Source organism: Muntiacus reevesi, chromosome 8 (genome assembly GCF_963930625.1).
Source record: "Muntiacus reevesi chromosome 8, mMunRee1.1, whole genome shotgun sequence".
Taxonomy (NCBI): Eukaryota; Metazoa; Chordata; class Mammalia; order Artiodactyla; family Cervidae; genus Muntiacus; species Muntiacus reevesi.
Genome location: NC_089256.1, coordinates 43,915,416 through 43,935,354, shown reverse-complemented (window position 1 = coordinate 43,935,354; position 19,939 = coordinate 43,915,416). Strand labels below are relative to the sequence as shown.

Here is a 19,939-nt window from a genome sequence, read left to right as displayed (position 1 = left end):
ATAATGATATAAAGTACCTTACATAAGGTAAGTGCTCAGTAAATAGTCGCTGCTATTTTTCTTTCTGTTGCTTGAATTCCAAGGGAGAGTAGAACTACAGGGAGAGACATACAGAGCCTAAACCCATGTTTCTCAAACTGAGTATTGAGGGATGTTAATATTATGTGCTAGGATAAAAGGGTTTTTTGTTGCAAGACTTCAGAGCCTTATAATGTTCATATGTATTATTTATTTTCCTCTCTAAAAGAAAAGTAAGCAATGTTTTCCAGACATTTCACCACATAAAGCCATTTCAAAAAATACCATAAATATTTAAAGACTAGTGGAACAGTTTGGAAACATGGGTCAATTCCAGACAGATTTCCATAAGCAGAGTCTGTTTACATCTGACCCCAAGATCTCAGTGAGCTTGCTGAACTCACTTCCTAAACTAATTCAGTTTTATGAAGAGGGCATGGGGCTCATCTGGATCCTAGGGTCAGTCCAACAGAGTCTTCTGAGCCTGACTCTAGACTGGACCATTGGCATGGCCATGTCTATAGCTACCTAGAACCGGCTGGGTTGTTTTTTGTTTTTTTTTTTTAATCAGCTTGAAGTATCCGGGTGTCTTCTTTTTTATTTTTCACTTTCCCCATCCATACCCAGTCAGTCCATTGGCAGATTTTCTCAGCTCTTTTGTCATAATCTATTACCTCTCCTTTGACTGTTCTGTCTCCATCACCACCACCTTAGTTCATGCTACCATCATTTTGTACTTGGACTATTGCAGTAATATCCTAGCTGCTCTTTTTGCCCTCTAGGCTTTCTCCATCCGCTTCTCTGCACAGCAACCTGAGTCATCTTCATAAAGCACATACACTCACGGCAGTCTTTTATGTAAAACCCTCTAGTAGCCTTCGTCTCACTAAGAAGAAAATGTCAGCTTCTTGCCAGCACCTCCAGGGCCCTACATGCTGCAGCCCTCATTTGCTTTTCCCAGCTCACTTCTCAGTGCTCTCCCTGTTGGGCCCTGTGTCACAGCCACACTGGGCTTTCTCTTATTCCAGGAACATGACCAATTCCACCCTGCGTCAGAACCTTCACACTTTTCTTCTCTCTGTCTGAACTGCTCCATTCATCCTCAGATCTCAGCTAAGAGAATGATTCCTAACCCCTCGATCTAAGTGCTGCCCTCTCTCCAGATTGCTCTTTCAGATATGCTCTATGTTCTTGTAAACATTCATCGCAGTCCGAAAGGATCTTGTTATTTGTGTTTATTCACTGTCCTCCCTCTAGAATATGTACTCGTCAGGACAGAGCCCTTCTGTTTTTCCTTCACCAGTGAATCCTGGGCACTTAGAACTGAGTTTAGCATATATAGTAGGTGCTTAGTAAGTGATTTGTGGGATTAATCCACTGGCTAAATGCATTGCTCAATGCACCAAAATATGTCATCTGCAATCTAAGAAGATGCATAGTATCCTGCCTACCTCAGTCATCTCTGTGCCAGATTCTGCAAGAATATTGTGCACCTGGGAAGGTGGTTGATAGCATGTCCCATCGATACTTTGCTTAACTTTGGACTTGGTAGTAATGCTGGGCTTACTTAATCTGAAACCTGATTCTCTCAGCTCCAGGAAAAGTTGGAATTTACACAGACACTTGCTGAATAATAAATATTTTTATTCTTTTTCTCCATGATCAGCAATTCTGATTTAACTGGACATCATTCCTAGAGTAAGCAAATGTCCCAAAGGAATGTAAAATAAAGCATTTTATTTCTGTTATTGGTGATGCTTTGCCCCAAAGCCTTTGGTCAGTCTGTCTTCTGACCTCACTATTTGCTGAGACCTTTACTTTCTGGGATCCTAAAGCTTTTGTTCTTTCTTCTGTTTCATTTGAATGGCACCTATGATGTCCCTAATGTGGGTAAAACAATATTTCTGGACACATTAAATCTCAGAGAAGTCTTATATCCTTGGGAAAGCTCCAGCAGAGGCACAGTCATCAGTAGTGAGTGGAGTCCCAGGGAACATACCACCTCCACTTATCTGCAGTCTTACTCTCTGTAAGCTCTCCAGGTGACCCACAAACCAAGTTCTTGACTTCCACAGCATCTTGCTCCGCTTTTCAATGGAGCCAGTTTTATGTGTGGCATTTCTCTAGTGGTTAGTCAGTTAAAAATGAAGGAGAACAGAACTTTAAGAAGCACACTCCCATATAATACTTGAGAATGTTTTTACTGCAAATGATAATCTGTGTGTAGCTACTAAACTAGTGGGTTTTGGGGTAGAGTTTCTAATACAGTCCTTGGGGGGAAATGAACAGAAAAGGAGGTCTTTGTGCATTGCTGGTATAACTTAAAGGTCTCACAGGATTTTAATCTGCAAAAATAGGGAGTTTCACTACAGTAGAGCAGGATACCCGGCAGATTCTCATTGGTGGGACTACTGTCAGCTAAGACCTGACCAGCAGAAGTAGGCTGTACAGCTCCTTCCCCATGAGCTGTGACTTCCCAACTGCTCCAAGAAAAGAATGCAAGGCAGGAAAGTCTCAAGAAGAATAGAATGTGCATGTTTTCATTGACTTTAATCTCAAGGCACTAGAAGTGTGTGTGTGTGTATTAATGTGAGTGAGAGATAGAGAGATTATTGAAAGCTGTCAACAACAGAGTAAGCCTATCAGTCAAGCGGAAAAAATGAAAAAGTTTTGAGAAATAGCTCTGTCACTGTGAAAGTTTGTCCATGGACTTCTATGCCAAAACAAAAAGTATCTTTAAGTAGTTAAGAGAAGACTCAAAATAAGCCATACAAAGTCCTAAAATAGGAGGTAGCAAGCATTTTATCTTCTAGAGGAGACCAGAAGGGAAGTGACTTGTCCACAGGCACTGAAAGCTGAGTCAGAATTAGACGTAAGTACCTGTGTTGCCTGTTCATTTTCAAAGGACTAGGTATTTCAGTTTCCTAGTCCCAGAGGCAGCCAGCATGCTGCCTTCCCTATGTTATCAGATAATATCTGTTGACTTCTGTTGTGTTCTAAAACATTCTCAGTTAAAGTCTTAATTTTTCTATCTAAACTCTCCTCCCTGATTTAGCTCTCAGTAGTGTATCAGAACTCGGAACTTACTGTTTAGAGCTGTGCTGTTCAGTAGAAAAAGCCACTAGCCGGAAGTGCCCCTTGAGCACTTGAAATGTGGCCAGTCCCATTAAGATGTGCTGTAAATATAAAATATATGCTGGATTTCAAAGACTTAGTATGAAAAAAGAGTGTAAAATATCTCAGTAATATTGATTACGTGCTGAAATGGTCATATTTTGGCTATATTAGTTTAAATAAAACAAATTCTTAAAATAATTTTATCCCAAAATAATAATAATAATAATAATAATAATAATTTTATCTATTTCTTTTGACTTTTAAAATATGGCTACTAGAAGATTTTAACTCATTTGTGAGACTGGTTTCTATTGGACAGCACTGCCCTAGACAGTTGTCACTTCACCAGATGTTGCATTTAACCACACAGTGTCTTGAGTTTGCTCTTGTTAGCTTATATTTTTCTGTTATTTAAAACTCTTACATTTTATGCCCCATCTCCTCATCTAATCTGTCAGCAGCTGAGGAACATGAACTATGCTTTATTGTTTCTTTAGTCTCCAGCATCTAGCATGATGTTTGGTATTTTGTTGCTTGATTGTCCCATATTTTGCTGACTTTCTCCAAAGTAGGTTTTTGTCCAATTCCACTTTGGACAATGATAAGGAAATGCAGATTAAATTGTGTTTGGAGTGTAGCTTTTTTTCAAAAGGATTGATTTTATGTAATCCTTAATTTGTTCCAGAGAGATTAACATTCCTCTAAACTGGACTGTTAAAACCCAGGAGACATGCAGTAGGTGCTGGAACTTCCTGACACTCTCGCCCAGCAGAGAGCAACAGTGTTAATTGATGGTTAAGGATTGTAAATTGGCACCCAAAATTCTTGGGGAAGCTCCACATTGACTTCAGAGATTTGTGCTCCGTTTTCCAATATCTGTCTGGGTATAGGTCCAAGTAAATAAAACTCATTAGCCCCAGTGACTCCCAACCCTGAAGCAGAGTTGAAAGAAGAGGGCTAACCACCAGCCATGGTTGCTAAGTAACTGCCAGTAACTCTGACTAGATGGCTGATTCCTAGCATCCCCGAGAAAATACCAGAGGATGCACCCTGGGTGGGCCTTACCCTTTAAACATCCTACAATTTTGTGACTGAGGTTGTGGCTGAACCACATGCTCATAATTTCTAGGCTGGCTATACTGTACCTAAAATACAGTCATTTTTTTCTGGTTCCCTGGGCGAGTCTGACCTTTCCCTGGGTTTTGTGACCACACAGTCCCTGAGCCACTGTTTTTTGGTTCGGTTGTTAAGGAATGTGTAAGAAAGCACCTCTGAAAACCTCTCTAGGGGAGATTTATTAGGTCTCACTGCTGTGGAATGATCCCCCTCCATTGACCACATTATTGCCGTATATTCACTGAGAACCATCTCCTTTTGGCAATGATGTATTAAATGGCTGTCTATTTAGAGAAGTAGTTAGAAGGATTTGTAATGACAAGGATTCTGAAGTAAAAGTGGTCTCATCTGCCCGGGTTCCCCAGCTTTGCAGCAGCAGACCCCCATGAATAGCTTTATTTTATTTTATTTTTTCCCATTTTTTTTATTAGTTGGAGGCTAATTACTTTACAATATTGTAGTGGTTTTTGCCATACATTGACATGAATCAGCCATGGATTTACATGTGTTCCCCATCCTGATCCCTCCTCCCACTTCTCTCTCCATCCCATCCTTCTGGGTCTTCCCAATGTACCAGCCCTGAGCACCCCGTCTCATGCATCCAACCTGGGCTGGTGATCTGTTTCACCCTTGATAGTATACTTGTTTCAATGCTATTCTCTCAGAACATCCCACCCTCGCCTTCTCCCACAGTCTAAAAGTCTGTTCTGTACATCTGTGTCTCTTTTTCTGTTTTTCATATAAGGTTATCGTTACCATCTTTTTAAATTCCATGTATATGCGTTAGTATACTGTATTGATCTTTATCTTTCTGGCTTACTTCACTCTGTATAATGGGCTCCAGTTTCATTCATCTCATTAGAACTGATAGGGTGTGGAGAAAAGGGAACCCTTACACTGTTGGTGGGAATGCAAACTAGTACAGCCACTATGGAGAACAGTGTGGAGATTCCTTAAAAAACTGGAAATAGAACTGCCATATGACCCAGCAATCCCACTCCTGGGCATACACACCAAGGAAAGCAGATCTGAAAAAGACACGTGTACCCCAATGTTCATCGCAGCACTGTTTATGATAGCCAGAACATGGAAGCAACCTAGATGCCCATCAGCAGATGAATGGATAAGGAAGCTGTGGTACATATACACTATTAGTCAGCCATTAAAAAGAATTCACATGAATAGCTTTATGTAGCAGTTGAATCAAGGGTGATTAAAGTTGCAAGAGGCAGTTCATGCCTAAAGCAATACTTTCTTTTGGTTTTTCATCTTTCCTAGATTATGCCCTAGGAAAATTGAGTTCCCAGATCTATAGGTGGATTTTTAGGGTCTCATAGACACCAGGTAAGAATTCCCACATCATAAAATGGAAATAAACATTTTCCACTTAGGCAGCCTACTAATTAAGGTGACCATGTGTCACAAGTATATCTGTTTGAAAGTTCCCTTTCTACTCTCAGATATGTCCCAGTTTGACTGATAAAATACGCTGTTTCCCTACTATGAACAAATGTACCCCTCCTCACTCAATCTCACACACTCCTACTTGCTCTCAGCACTTATCCAGCATCCCCTTTATGGAGGAACTGGGCTCCTTAGTGATATATAAATTAAGCCTGCAGCTTCCTTCTCTGATCCTCAGACTCAGATTCAGAAAGCTCCTAGGGCCAGAGACTGCCCAGAGGACATTATCACCTGCACAAACTCTCCTCCAAGAATCGACTTTCTCTGGTTGCCATCTGAATGGAACCCTTCATTGGCATTTGGAATTGCTCTGAGTGTGTATCTGGGTAGTGGGAAGTGAGGATGAGGAGAAACTGGTTGGGAAGGGTCCTCAAGAGTCTGGGAGTGGGCAAGATAGAGAAACAGACCCTGCTTGTAGAGCCTTGAGGGTGATTACCACCCACCTCGGGCATTTCCTTGGAAGACTGTATTCCTCGGACTCCAGACTTTCCCCCTACTCCCTTCACTCCAGGGGCTGGCAGTTGCCATAGCAACACAATGTCTAAGAACTTCTAATTACATCTGTCTGTTTCTTCTGGAACCATACTGAGCCACACATATGGAGACTTCATTTAACCCGGAGTTTCTTGCTGGGTTTTAACCCCTTCTTCATTCCTTAGACTGGAGAATAATCGCCAGTATCTGGAAACTTGACAAGTACTTTTCAATTACACTGCCCCAAAAGATTCCCAGGGCTTTGTCTATGTCTTTATAAAGAGGGAACTCACACTGCTCTGCTATGCTGGGTCTCTGGGTCTCTCTTCTATTTTGTTCCAGTCAGCCCTGAATTCTTTGCTTTCCCCCCAACCTATTTCCCCTCCCATTCTGTCAGATTGTCTCAGCACTTGGTTGGACATCATAGTTCCTTTTAAGGTGCCCAAGCCCCAGGGGAAATAAATCACTTGGGCATAGCTAAGCCTTTGCCCTTCTCTGGCAACTCACATTTCAGTGTCTTCCAACCCACTGCTGGGTCAGCCTAGTGGATGAGCCAGAGGGGAGTGGCTGGAGACATTCTGGGGCTGGAGGAGGGGTAGAATAAGGCAAGAGGCATTTCTTTCTCATCTAGGGAGAGACTGACCATCTTGCCTTCCTTCTACCTCATAGAGCAGTGTTGGGGTGGAGTTCCTGAGAAGAGGTAACACAAAACAGCTGCCTTGATAATAAGCCCATTTTCACAATTTCTCCTGGCCTCCTGTCACGTGCTTCTCTTCCTCTTCTCCGTGTTTGCCACCTTGTGGGGCTATTCTTGGATGGCATGTACCCTATACTCTGAAGTCTCACCGAATTTTGCCTTCCTCTGAGGGACCTCACATTCTCACATTATCTCATCTTCCACACCCCTTCCCTCCACCAAAATTCTCATTCCCTCAGCATGTCAGCCAGGTTATACATTAATTATGAACAAAGGGCATGACTGAAAGCCATTTCAGTCCTGTAGTGTTCTCCTGTCCACTTCATCAACACACACACACCCCAGTGTCTTTCTGTGGGTCTAAGGCAATCTCTAGTTAGTGAAATTCCAAGCTAACTGTTTATGGTCTGGTAGAGAAAAGAGTGGGGTCTTGAGGCTATTCCCCAAAAAGACTGGTCCTGGAAGGGCGCAGTCCTAGGAGAAAAATTGGCATAGGAGCTGTCTTTTCTGCCCCAGTTCCAAGTCCTTAGGGAGGTGGGGTTCAGTCCCCCTTTCCTACTTTCAACAAAAGTTAATTGAGTGTCACAGGATACTATGCCAGGACCTATGACAGAACCTTAAGCATAATCCTTGTTCTTTAGAAACTTTTAGTTCAAATAGGAAGATAAAATCTGCACAATCAGTTTTTTTAAAAATGATCAAAAGGAGTTCATAAAGACAGGAATGCACATTCAGAGAAGGAAGAAGGAATTCATACCAGCCAATAGGAAAAAGTCACTGAAGATGGAGTGGTGTATAATGACTTGAACTAAGCCTTGAAGAACAGAAGAATTGGGGGCAATTCAGACGATAAATCAGACTTCCCAGATGGTAACATTACTTTTTTAGCTGGTCTTATGGGACATTCTCTACCCATCTGAAGGTTAAAGAAGCAGCTAACAATGCCTTATGTGTTGACATTTTAAAAGAGTAATGAGTTCTCATTTCAAAATGTAGAACCTCAGAAGCCCCATCCTCTTTATTTTAGTCTTCTGTGGCCACCTGCTCTACTCACAGACACCTCCTGAAGTGCCTGTAGCCAGACGACCTGAAAAATGAGGATTCCTGGAGGTGAGAAGGCCAAGTAAACAATGAAGTCACCCAGGAGAGAGGAAGAAAACTGAGCCATGTGCCAGAGATCTGGTTAAATGTGGTCAAGTAGATGACAGTGTTGGCACTGGTGCCAAGTCATATGAACCACCTTGGAGAGCAGTGGCTTACCTTTCAATTTTAGGGGGAGGTGTGTGCAATTTGGGATGCTGGAAAGGGGACACAGTTCAGGGAAGGTAACCAAGTTCTCTGTCACAGTGGATTCCTTCCTTAGGAGTGTTCTGGGATCAGGTGGTGTTTTAGTCGCTAAGTTGTGTCCAAGTCTTATGACCCCATGGACTGTAGCCTGCTAGGTTCCTCTCTCCATGTGATTCTCCAGGCAAGAATACTGGAGTGGGTTGCTGTTTCCTTCTCCAGGGGATCTTCCCCACCCAGTAATTGAACCCAGGTCTCCTGCATTGCAAGCAGATTCTTTACTGACTGCTACGAGGGAAGCCCTCCTGATATCATGAGCTACCTAAATTCAGAAGAGCCCAGATCAAAAGAGCTAGAGCTCTCAGTCTGTATCCATATCTCTTCTGCCTTCCACCAAAGCAGAGGAATAAATCCTATATTCCACTCAGAAGTCCAAAGAATGTGAATTCTATGTGGTTCAGGGCTTGGGAAGCCTGGGGAGGTGGAGGGCTGGCTTGCTTGCGATGAAGTGCCCGGAATGTGCTTGGGGATGTTGGTCCAGATGTGGCCAATACCGCAGGGGATGCTTCTGAAACTGGTTCTCAGAACTCTCCCTGAGCTGCCCTAGAGCTATCTCCCCTCTTTAGTTGAGGGAGTTGGGATTTAGGTGTGTGGGGTGTTTTTTTTTTTTTTTTTAATTTTAATCAACCATTTTCCTTGAACTACATGTGGAAATAATTAGAGCATGAATGCTGAGTAAATGTGAGTCCTGGCAGTCCCAGACATACTTCAGTGACAGGTTCTTGGCAGGAATGAAGAATTGTGAATCTCATGTGAATTTCCTTTAGCCATTCTCTCCCTTCTTTTCTTCCCTTTTTCTCTTGCAAGGCAAACACAAATAGAATAAAAACATTATTAATGGCATTCTAGGGGAGTAGAGGGTTCCAACCAGTTAACTAAGAGTGAAACCAGGCCCCTCAATTGGGGTCCCATTACTGCTCCCCTGATTTCCTCTGCCATGATCCAGGAGGGATTGCAAAAGCATTGCTTATGAAAATCCTTTGACTATGAAAGCTAACGTTGATTCCCCCACCAAAGCCCAGCAAAAACCCTGAAACCCTCACGAGAGTCTATACATAACCAATATCTTTAGTTTGGACACTTAGGCTAGTTTCCTTGGGAGACTGAAGTTTGATATTCAGGAATATCTGAAATGGTAAGTTCTTGTGCTTACTAGTTAAGAGACTTCTAACAATTTAAGGGACTGTGGTATCATCAACAAGACTTGATGTTATAGACAGGGAATTTGAGGCCCAGAGAGGTCAAGCACATTGCCTTAATCACACAGTATGTTAGAGGCAGAGACGTATCCAGGACTTGTCTCCAGGCTCTTACACCAGTTCTCTTTACATAAGACCTCACTGCCTCTGCTTGGTCTGCCCCCAGAGTTACTGATTCAGGTTTTAGCAGAAGTTTAAAAGGTTTTTTTTTTTTTTTTTTTTGGCTACTTCTTCCCAGTGTTTGCTAAAGTATTTCTCATGCAGTGCCATTCATCATCCATTTCTTGGAGCTCTCTAGACTTCCTGGTTTAGCTCCCAGCTTTCTGAATGTGTCTACTTGGCTTGCTTGGCTGGTCTACCTTTAGAGTCCTCATACAGTTGGGGGACTAAATTCCAACCTGCTCTCTGTTTGCCAAGCCTGGTAACCTGACCCGGTATTGCATCTGCTCAAAGGAGAAGACACCATTTCTGATTTGCACAAGGCCCCCATGGGCAGCCTGCCTTCCTTCCTGCTCCTCTTGGTGCTCATTTTGTCCCTTTCTCTCAGTTCCCCCCAGCCCTCCATTCCCACCCTTTCCTCCTGAACTCACTTGTTCTCGTCGTCTACACAGATGATATCCAACTGTGCACCTCCAGCTCTTTATTTTCAGCTGTCAGGGGGTTATCTTACTGTCCTTTTAGACTCATGTCCATAACTGACTCGTCATCGCATGTCCCTCTTCCACTCAGCCCCTTCCCAGGGCTCCATCTCCACCGGCAGCCTTCCAGGCACTCAAAGCGAAAGATATTGGCAGCTCCCTGGATTTTCTCCTTCCTCTCCTCTGTCCAGTATGCTGCCAGATCTCCTTGTTCCCTAGAAATTTCTCTTGGCTTCCTTTCTTTCTCTAAGTCTGTGTCACTAACTTCCAGGAGACTCATCACCCCAGACTCTCTCTAGCTGGTTTCCTTGTGCCTTCATTCCTCTTTACCTAGTTCTTCCCATATACTACCACCCAACTGTTCTTAAAACCTTCCTGCTCAACAGCTTTTTCTGTCTAGATCCCACCATTCTTCAGGACTTGGCACAAGTCCCGTCTCATTCATAATACCCATCTCCCAAAGTCAGCCCCATTTATTTCAGGGCTGCGTTAGTCTCTGTGTGATAATTTCATCTCCTGGGCTAGGTTAGAAATTCCTGTGAAGGGGAAGGCCACATCCTATACGCTTTTAGAGTATATGCCATGCGACATGTGCCATGCTGGTCACAGGTCACTCTCCTTGTTTGTTGTTATAGGCATTGTCAGATATTCTTTCTGATGGGTTTAAAACTCCTTGCCTTGATCTTCACTGAAGAAGACTAGGAGATTATCCATACTCTCTGCTTTGTCCTTTAAAGTGGAAAAGTCTCAGGCAGATGGTTGGGAAACAGAAAAGAAATATCATGTTCAAGCCTGACAGACTAATAATTCAGGGTGGAGAGTACTCTGGCTTAAAAGTTTCCACTCAGCATTCTGAAGAAACCAAAGGATGGAATGGTGAAACTAGGGAACTTACAAAAAGCAGTCTTTAGCAAGACTGACACGTGATCTTGGGAATCCCCAGGGGTCACTCTGAGGGCTGTTGGCAGATAGCGGGGAGCCTAATAGCCCTTGTGTGTCAGAATGGAGTCACTGGATGTGCTGAGTTGGGGAGACAGCGTGGCACTCCCAGAAAGACAGCAGCTCACTGCGGCGGACCATGACCTGAAGGCATGAGAGCAGAAATGCCACCTGGATTGACTCTTACCTCAGTCATGGCTCAGAGTCAGTCTACTCACAGCCAACAGGGATGAATCCTCCAACCTCGTAGATCCTTGCGAGGTTGTTTTCAGCTCACGTGAAAAGGCCTGGTATATTTCTAATTCTGTAAGTGCTTACTCAGTGCTGCTGTGTACTTGTGCTCTGACTGGAGAAGACTATTACAGAAAACTGAACTTCTATAGAAACCAAGCATCCAGTCGGCCACGCTGTATCTGGGCCACATCAAGAGAAACATGGAGGGGGAGGCAGTTCCAGAGATGGCGCAGAGCAGCTGGGAAAGTGGGAGGGCTTCGATACGAAGGTGGCAGTGTAGATCCTTGTCTGACAGGGCCAACACTCAGAGAATGCGACAGAATCTGTAAAATAATAAAGACAGTGATTAAGGTAAACAGCCTTGTCCCATTTGAAATTTGAAAGTAGTCATTTCCGGGCACATGATATATTATCACATCATGAGTAGAAAATCTGCTATCTCACAAGCTATGATAGAAGCTGAATATAACCAGTGGTTAAGAATCCGCCTGCCAATGCAGAGGATACGGGTTCTATCCTTGATCCAGGATGATCCCACATGCTGTGTACCAACTAAGCCATAACTACTGAGCCCATGCTCCTAAGTAAGAGAAGCAACCGCAATGAGAGGCTTGCATACCACAATGAAGAGTAGCCCCTGCTCGCTGCAACTTGAGAAAACCTGCATGCAGCAAGAAAGACCCAGCACAGCCATAAATAAATAATTTTTTTTTAAACAAAATGAATATAATGAAAAATTAGGTCATTCTTGAGTGACAGATCCATAATAGAGATTTTTGTTTTTTAATCTTAAGGCTAATCCTCTTGGGGGTGACGCAGCCTTTATTTTGATATCATAAAGCTCAGCCATGCTTTCCCCTAAACACCCAAGTGCATTGTCACCAGCCACTGACACTGACATCAACCTGAAAAACCCCAAATGACATTTAATGTAAAAAAAAAAAAAAAGCATTTATTGAGCATTTTCTCTGGCGAGACAGTGTGGTGAGTCTGTGGGAAGCCACAGTGTGCAGGCGTTTAGTCTACTTGACATGAGCTATATGTGGATAAAATATTAAATAGAGCTCTGACTAATAGATTGAAGGCCTCAAAGCCTTCTTGTTTATGAAGATAATACAGGATATATAGCGAGTCAGATCAACTGAGAAGCTAATTAAGCTTCAGTTTCAGTCCTTTTACTTGTAAGGCCCCTGCCAAAACCCTGTGCCCAATTTTGCAGTTTTACATGTGTATTCTTTTTCATAAGCAGGGCCCATCAAATTATTTAAGCTCCAGGCCCCACAAAACCAAGATCATCTGGCTCTGGTGCCTAAACCTTGAGATGAGGGATTGGTTGTGAATACACGAAAGGGAGGCGCAATCCCTGCAGACAAAAGTGCCTCTTGCCAAGCACATCGGGACAACTGCTAGAAATCACTCCTTCCTCCTCTTTCCTAGAATATGTAGCATGCAGCAACACAAGTTTTCAGAGAAGAATCACAGAGAATTGAGCAAAGTCACATGATGCCCCAGCCCGATTTCAAGGTCCTGAAGTGGCTTATTTTTCCCCCGGCTTTCTCAGGCCTGTGCTCCTGGGTTCCATTCCAGAACCGCCCTCCGACCCTGTGCCCCACCCAGCTCTCCTGCTGCTCGCCCCCACCCCCGGGTTCTGTGAATTCCTTTGTCCCCAACTCTGTGGTGCTCTGCATATCTGAGGGGCCCTGGTGTTCCTGTGAAGTTTCCATGACTAATTCTGGCAATGCAGGGAGAGTCTTTCTCATGTCAACAAAGCCGCTCTGTCACAGAATAGTGGCAAGGGGAGCCAAATTCCACCTTGGCATATGTAGGGCTGCTTTTTTTTTCTTTTTTCAGAAAGAAAGTTGGGAAGGAGGAAAAGGATGGAGGGACAGAGCCTACCCAGTTCAAATTAGTGAAATGATGGTATATTAAGCTGACACTTTTATGGCTTTGCTTATAAGCTTCCAACCCCTGCCAAAGCACACTGTTCTTCCAGAAATTGTTTTACTTCAGAAGACTTTTTTAAACATTCAAAGCATATTTTATGTTCAGACTTAATGCTGTTTGACCCAGAGACTCAGACACACTATCACCTCTACTGGTGGTTTTGCAAATAACTTGGTTTTCCCTTTGCTTGCAAAGAATCTTTTTCAATTGCAAAAATAATTGCTGATTTTTTTTTAGACCTTGGATCCAAGACAGCACCTTTTCTAACTCTGATTTATAAAGAGTCAAAGTGGTTTATTGGAAAGAGGGCCTGGAGACCTTGATTCAGGACACAGATCTGTACCCATGAGGTCTTGGACCTGTCAGTACAACTGTGAGCCTCCATTTCTTCTTTATCACAGGATATTACATCTGGAGTGACCTTAGAGGTAACCCCTTCCTTCCTATCCTAAGAGGTTTTGAGAATAAAGGCAATAGTAAAAATTACAAGCTAGTTAAAATTGCTGCACAAATAGCATCAAATCTGTAGATTACTTGGGGTTGTATAGTCATTTTCACTATATTGATTCTTCCAGTCCAAGAATTTGGTATGTCTTCCCATCTGTTTGTGTCATCTTTGATTTCTTTCATCAGTGTCTCGTAGTTTTCTGCATCCAGCTCTTTTGTCTGTTTAGGTTGGTTTATCTCTAGGTATTTTATTCTTTTTGTTGCAGTGGTAAATAGGATTGTTTCCTTAACTTCTCTTTCTGAGTTTTCATTGTTAATGTGTAGGAATGCAAGGGATTTCTGTGTGTTAATTTCATATCCTGTGACTTTACTACATTCACTGATTAGCTCTAGTAATATTCTGGTAGAATCTTTAGAGTTTTCTATGTATAGTATCATGTCATCTGCAAATAGTGAGAGTTTTACTTCTTCTTTTCTGATCTGGATTCCTTTTATTTCTTTCTCTTCTCTGATTGCTGTGGCTAGGGCTTTGAAAACTATGTTAACAGTAGTTGTGAATGTGGGCACCCTTGTCTTTTTCCTGATCTTAGAGGAAATGATTTCAGTTTTTTACCATTGAGGATAATGTTTGCTGTGGGTTTGTTGTGTGTGGCCTTTATTATGTTGAGGTGCCATGCCGTGCTAAGTTGCTTCAGTCGTGTCCAACTGTGTGACCCTATGGACTGTAGCCCACCAGACTCCTCTGTCCATGGAATTCTCCAGGCAAGAATACTGAAGTGGGTTGCCAGTTCCTTCTCCAGGGGATCTTCCTAACCCAGAGATTGAACCTGTGTCTCAAGTCTCCTGCATTGGCAGGCGGGTTCTTTACCATTAGCACCACCTAGGTTGTGCCTACTTTCTGGAAAGTTTGTTTTTTTTGTTTGTTTGTTTGTTTGTTTTTTAAGAATAGTTAGGACATGGAAGCAACCTAGATGTCCATCAACAGATGAATGGATACAGAAATTGGGGTACATATATAGAATAGAATATTACTCAGCTATAAAAAAAGAACCCATTTGAGTCAGTCCTAATGAGGTGGATGAACCTGAAGGCTATAGTACAGAGTGAAGTAAGTCAGAAAGAGAAAGACAAATATTGTATATTAACACATGTATATGGAATCTAGAAAGATGGTACTGATGAACCTATTTGCAGGGCAGCAGTGGAGATGCAGACGTAGAGAACAGACTTATGAACACAGTGGGGGAAGGAGAGGTTGGGACAAATTGAGAGAATAGCATAGAAACATATACATTACCATATGTAAAATGATGGCAAGTGGGAATTTGCTGTGTGACATAGAAGCTCAACCCAGTGCTCTGTGACAACTTAGAATGGTGGAATGTCCTCATGTCCTAAACTGTTCCCAATAAGGGACTGTCGAGGCTCTGGGGTCAGGCTGACTTGTGTTCCAATCCTGACTTAGCTCTCGCTAATTAATGTGGTCTCCGCACATCACAGAGCTTGTCTGAATCTGAAATTCCCCTCTGGATCTTCCCGACTCAGGGATTGAACCTGGGTCTCTGACATTGCAGGCAGATTCTTTACCATTTGAGCCACAAGAAAAGCCCCTTCTCTGTTATATGGGACTAAAAATATAGAAACTTACAAGATGTGAGGACAGAGAGATCTGTGAGGAGCCTCACTCAGTTGCAGGTGCTCTGACTAATACTAGCCTCAGGCCTTGGTCACTTCTAAAAGATTTCACACGGACCACAGTCTTGTCTAACTCAATGAAACTAAGCCATGCCGTATGGGGCCACCCAAGATGGACAGGTCATGGTGAAGAGGTCTGACAGAATGTGGTCCACTGGAGAAGGGAATGGCAAACCACTTCAGTGTTCTTGCCTTGAGAATCCCATGAACAGTATGAAAAGGCAAAATGATAGGACACTGAAAGAGGAACTCCCCAGGTCGGTAGGTGCCCAATATGCTACTGGAGATCACTGGAAAAATAACTCCGGAAAGAATGAAGGGATGGAGCCAAAACAAAAATAATACCCAGTTGTGGATGTGACTGGTAATAGAAGCAAGGTCTGATGCTGTAAAGAGCAATATTGCATAGGAACCTGGAATGTTAGGTTCATGAATCAAGGCAAATTGGAAGTGGTCAAACAGGAGATGGCAAGAGTGAATGTCAACATTCTAGGAATCAACAAACTAAAGTGGACTGGAATGGGTGAATTTAACTCAGATGACCTTTATATCTACTACTGTGGGCAGGAATCCCTTAGAAGAAATGGAGTAGCCATCGTGGTCAACAAAAGAGTCTGAAATGCAATACTTGGATGCAATCTCAAAAATGACAGAATGATCTCTGTTCATTTCCAAGGGAAACCATTCAGTATCATGGTAATCCAAGTCTATGCCCCAACCAGTAATGCTGAAGAAGCTGAAGTTGAACGGTTCTATGAAGACCTACATAGAACTTTGACCTTTTAGAAGGAACACCCAAAAAAGATGTCCTTTTCATTATAGGGGGCTGGAATGCAAAAATAGGAAGTCAAGAGATACCTGGAGTAACAGGCAAATTTGGCCTTGGAGTACGGAATGAAGCAGGGCAAAGGCTAATAGAGTTTTGCCAAGAGAACGCACTGATCATAGCAAACACCGTTTTTCAACAACACAAGAGAAGACTCTACTCATGGACATCACCAGGTCAACACTGAAATCAGATTGATTATGTTCTTTGCAGCCAAAGATGGAGAAGCTCTATACAGTCAGCAAAAACAAGACTGGAAGCTGACTGTGGCTCAGATCATGAACTCCTTATTGCCAAATTCAGACTGAAATTGAAGAAAGTAGGGAAAACCACTAGACCATTCAGGTATGACCTAAATCAAATCCCTTAGGACTAAACAGTGGAAGTGAGAAATAGATTTAAGGGACTAGATCTGATAGACAGAGTGCCTGATGAACTATGGACGGAGGTTCATGACATTGCACAGGAGACAGGGATCAAGACCCTCCCCATGGAAAAGAAATGCAAAAAGGCAAAATAGTTGTCTGAGGAGGCCTTACAAATAGCTATGAAAAGAAGAGAAGCGAAAAGCAAAGGAGAAAGGGAAAGATATTCCCATTTGAATGCAGAGTTCCAGAGAATAGCAAGGAGAGATAAGAAAGCCGTCCTCAGCGATCAATGCAAAGAAATAGAGGATAACAACAGAATGGGAAAGACTAGAGATCTCTTCAAGAAACTTAGAGATACCAAGGGAATATTTCATGCAAAAATGAGCTTTATAAAGGACAGAAATGGTATAGACTTAACAAAAGCAGAAGATATTAAGAAGAGGTGGCAAGAATACACAGAAGAGTGCATCCACTGATAGACCTTGAACAATCTGCAGTTGTTCCTTTGGTTTGCACTAGGATGCAAAAGCAAATGTCTGTGTGTGTGACAGCTCGGATTGAATAGGGGAGTACATCTGAAACCTAGAAACGTGAGCTACTTTCATGCCAGAAAGGTGTGTTAATGGGCTCTTAAAAAAAAAAAAAGAATACACAGAAGAACAGTACGAAAAAGATCTTCACGACCCAATTAATCACGATGGTATGATCACTCACCTAGAGCCAAACATCCTGGAATGTGAAGTCAAGTGGGCCTTAGAAAGCATCACTACAAACAAAGCTAGTGGAGGTGATGGAATTCCAGTTAAGCTATTTCAAATCCTGAAAGATGATGCTGTGAAAGTGCTGCACTCGCACTGTTTATAATAGCCAGAACATGGAAGCAACCTAGATGCCCATCAGCAGACGAATGGATAAGGAAGCTGTGGTACATATACACCATGGAATATTACTCAGCCGTTAAAAAGAATTCATTTGAATCAGTTCTAATGAGATGGATGAAACTGGAGCCCATTATACAGAGTGAAGTAAGCCAGAACGATAAAGAACATTACAGTATACTAACACATATATATGGAATTTAGAAAGATGGTAATGATAACCCTATATGCAAAACAGAAAAAGAGACACAGAAGTACAGAACAGACTTTTGAACTCTGTGGGAGAAGGTGAGGGTGGGATGTTTCGAAAGAACAGCATGTATATTATCTATGGTGAAACAGATCACCAGCCCAGGTGGGATGCATGAGGCAAGTGCTCGGGCCTGGTGCACTGGGAAGACCCAGAGGAATCGGGTGGAGAGGGTGGTGGGAGGGGGGATCGGGATGGGAAATACGTGTAACTCTATGGCTGATTCATGTCAATGTATGACAAAACCCACTGGGAAAAAGAAAAAAAAGGCGAAAAAAAGAAAGTGCTGCACTCAATATGCCAGCAAATTTGGAAAACTCAGCAGTGGCCACAGGACTGGAAAAGGTCAGTTTGCATTCCAATCCCAAAGAAAGGCAATGTCAAAGAATGCTCAAACTAACGCACAATTGCACTCATCTCACACACTAGTAAAGTAATGCTCAAAATTCTCCAAGGCAGGCTTCAGCAATACGTGAACCGTGAACTTCCAGATGTTCAAGCTGGTTTTAGAAAAGGCAGAGGAACCAGAGATCAAATTGCCAACATCTGCTGAATCATCGAAAAACCAAGAGAGTTCCAAAAAAACATCTATTTCTGCTTTATTGACTATGCCAAAGTCTTTGGCTGTGTGGATCACAATAAACTGGAAAATTCTGAAAGAGATGGGAATACCAGACCACCTGACCTGCCTCTTGAGAAACTTATATGCAGGTCAGGAAGCAACAGTTAGAACTGGACATGGAACAACAGACTGGTTCCAAATAAGAAAAGGAGTATGTCAAGGCTGTATATTGTCACCCTGCTTATTTAACTTATATGCAGGGTGCATCATGAGAAACGCTGGGCTGGAGGAAGCACAAGCTGGAATCAAGATTGCTGGGAAAAATATTAATAACCTCAGATATGCAGATGACACCACCCTTATGGCAGAAAGTGAAGAGGAACTAAAAAGCCTCTTGATGAAAGTGAAACAGGAGAGTGAAAATGTTGGCTTAAAGCTCAACATTCAGAAAACTAAGATCATGGCATCTGGTCCCATCACTTCATGGGAAATAGATGGGAAACAGTGGAAACAGTGTCAGACTTTATTTTTTTGGGCTGCAAAATCACTGCAAATGGTGATTGCAGCCATGAAATTAAAAGACACTTATTGCTTGGAGGGAAAGTTATGACCAACCTAGATAGCATATTAAAAAGCAGAGATATTACTTTGCCAACAAAGGTCTGTCTAGTCAAGGCTATGGTTTTTCCAGTGGTCATGTATGGATGTGAGAGTTGAACTGTGAAGAAAGCTGAGCACCGAAAAAATTGATGCTTTTGAACTGTGGTGTTGGAGAAGACTCTTGAGAGTCCCTTGGACTGCAAGGAGATCCACCCAGTCCATCCTAAAGCAGATCAGTCCTGAGTGTTCATTGGAAGGACTGACGCTGAAGCTGAAACTCCAATACTTTGGCCACCTCATGCGACGAGTTGACTCATTGGAAAAGACCCTGATTCTGGGAGGGATTGGGGGCAGGAGGAGAAGGGGACGACAGAGGATGAGATGGCTGGATGGCATCACCGACTCGATGGACATGGGTTTGGGTGGATTCCGGGAGTTTGTGATGGATAGGGAGGCCTGACATGCTGGGATTCATGGGGTCTCAAAGAGTCGGACACGACTGAGCTGAACTGAACTGACCTGGCAGAAGCTACCCGGCACTTTGAGTCTGTATTTCCAAGCTTGAAGGAACCAGAAATAATATCTGAAAGTACCACCTTCATCATGACACCTGCCCCAAGCCTCCCAAGGTCCTCTTTGTGCATCAGATCCAGCGGAGAGCCCGCTAGACTACTTGGCAAGACCAGCCCCTTGCCACCTGCCACCCCAACTCATCTCTTCCTCACCATGCCCTCCTCCACTCACACACAAGGCAGCCATTGTCCTGTGCTATGAGCCTGTTCGTACCACGTTTATCCCCTCTCAAGGTGTTCCCCCCACCCCACTACTCAGAATCAGCAGATGAGCAAGACTACCTACCAGTCTCAGGAACTTCCTAGACGCCTTGAGGGTGGTCCTGACACCCCTACTCCCAGAGATGATAGGGCTTGGAGAAAGGCTTTTAATAACAGAGAGACCCCTTCTGTAAAGAAAGTTTTTCTTCCTTACTGATTCTTGCATTACAGCATGCCTGTGAATGGACAGAATTAGCGGTCAGGGGTGCTATGAGGGCTTCAGATTAGACGTTTTTCCCCAAGTCAGCAAATTCCTGGTTTATGGTGTCCTGATGCCCAAGGGGTACCTGCCCATT

General features: G+C 43.0%; 1 protein-coding gene and 1 non-coding gene across 2 annotated transcripts in view; both read left to right on the top strand.

The window, feature by feature from the left end:
- Positions 1–19,939, top strand: part of FSTL1 (follistatin like 1) — a 56,825-nt gene that overhangs the window by 16,431 nt on the left and 20,455 nt on the right. The window lies entirely within an intron of this gene.
- Positions 16,984–17,097, top strand: LOC136173882 (small nucleolar RNA SNORA31). The gene has a single exon (XR_010664349.1). It is a non-coding gene; the product is annotated as a small nucleolar RNA SNORA31 (small nucleolar RNA).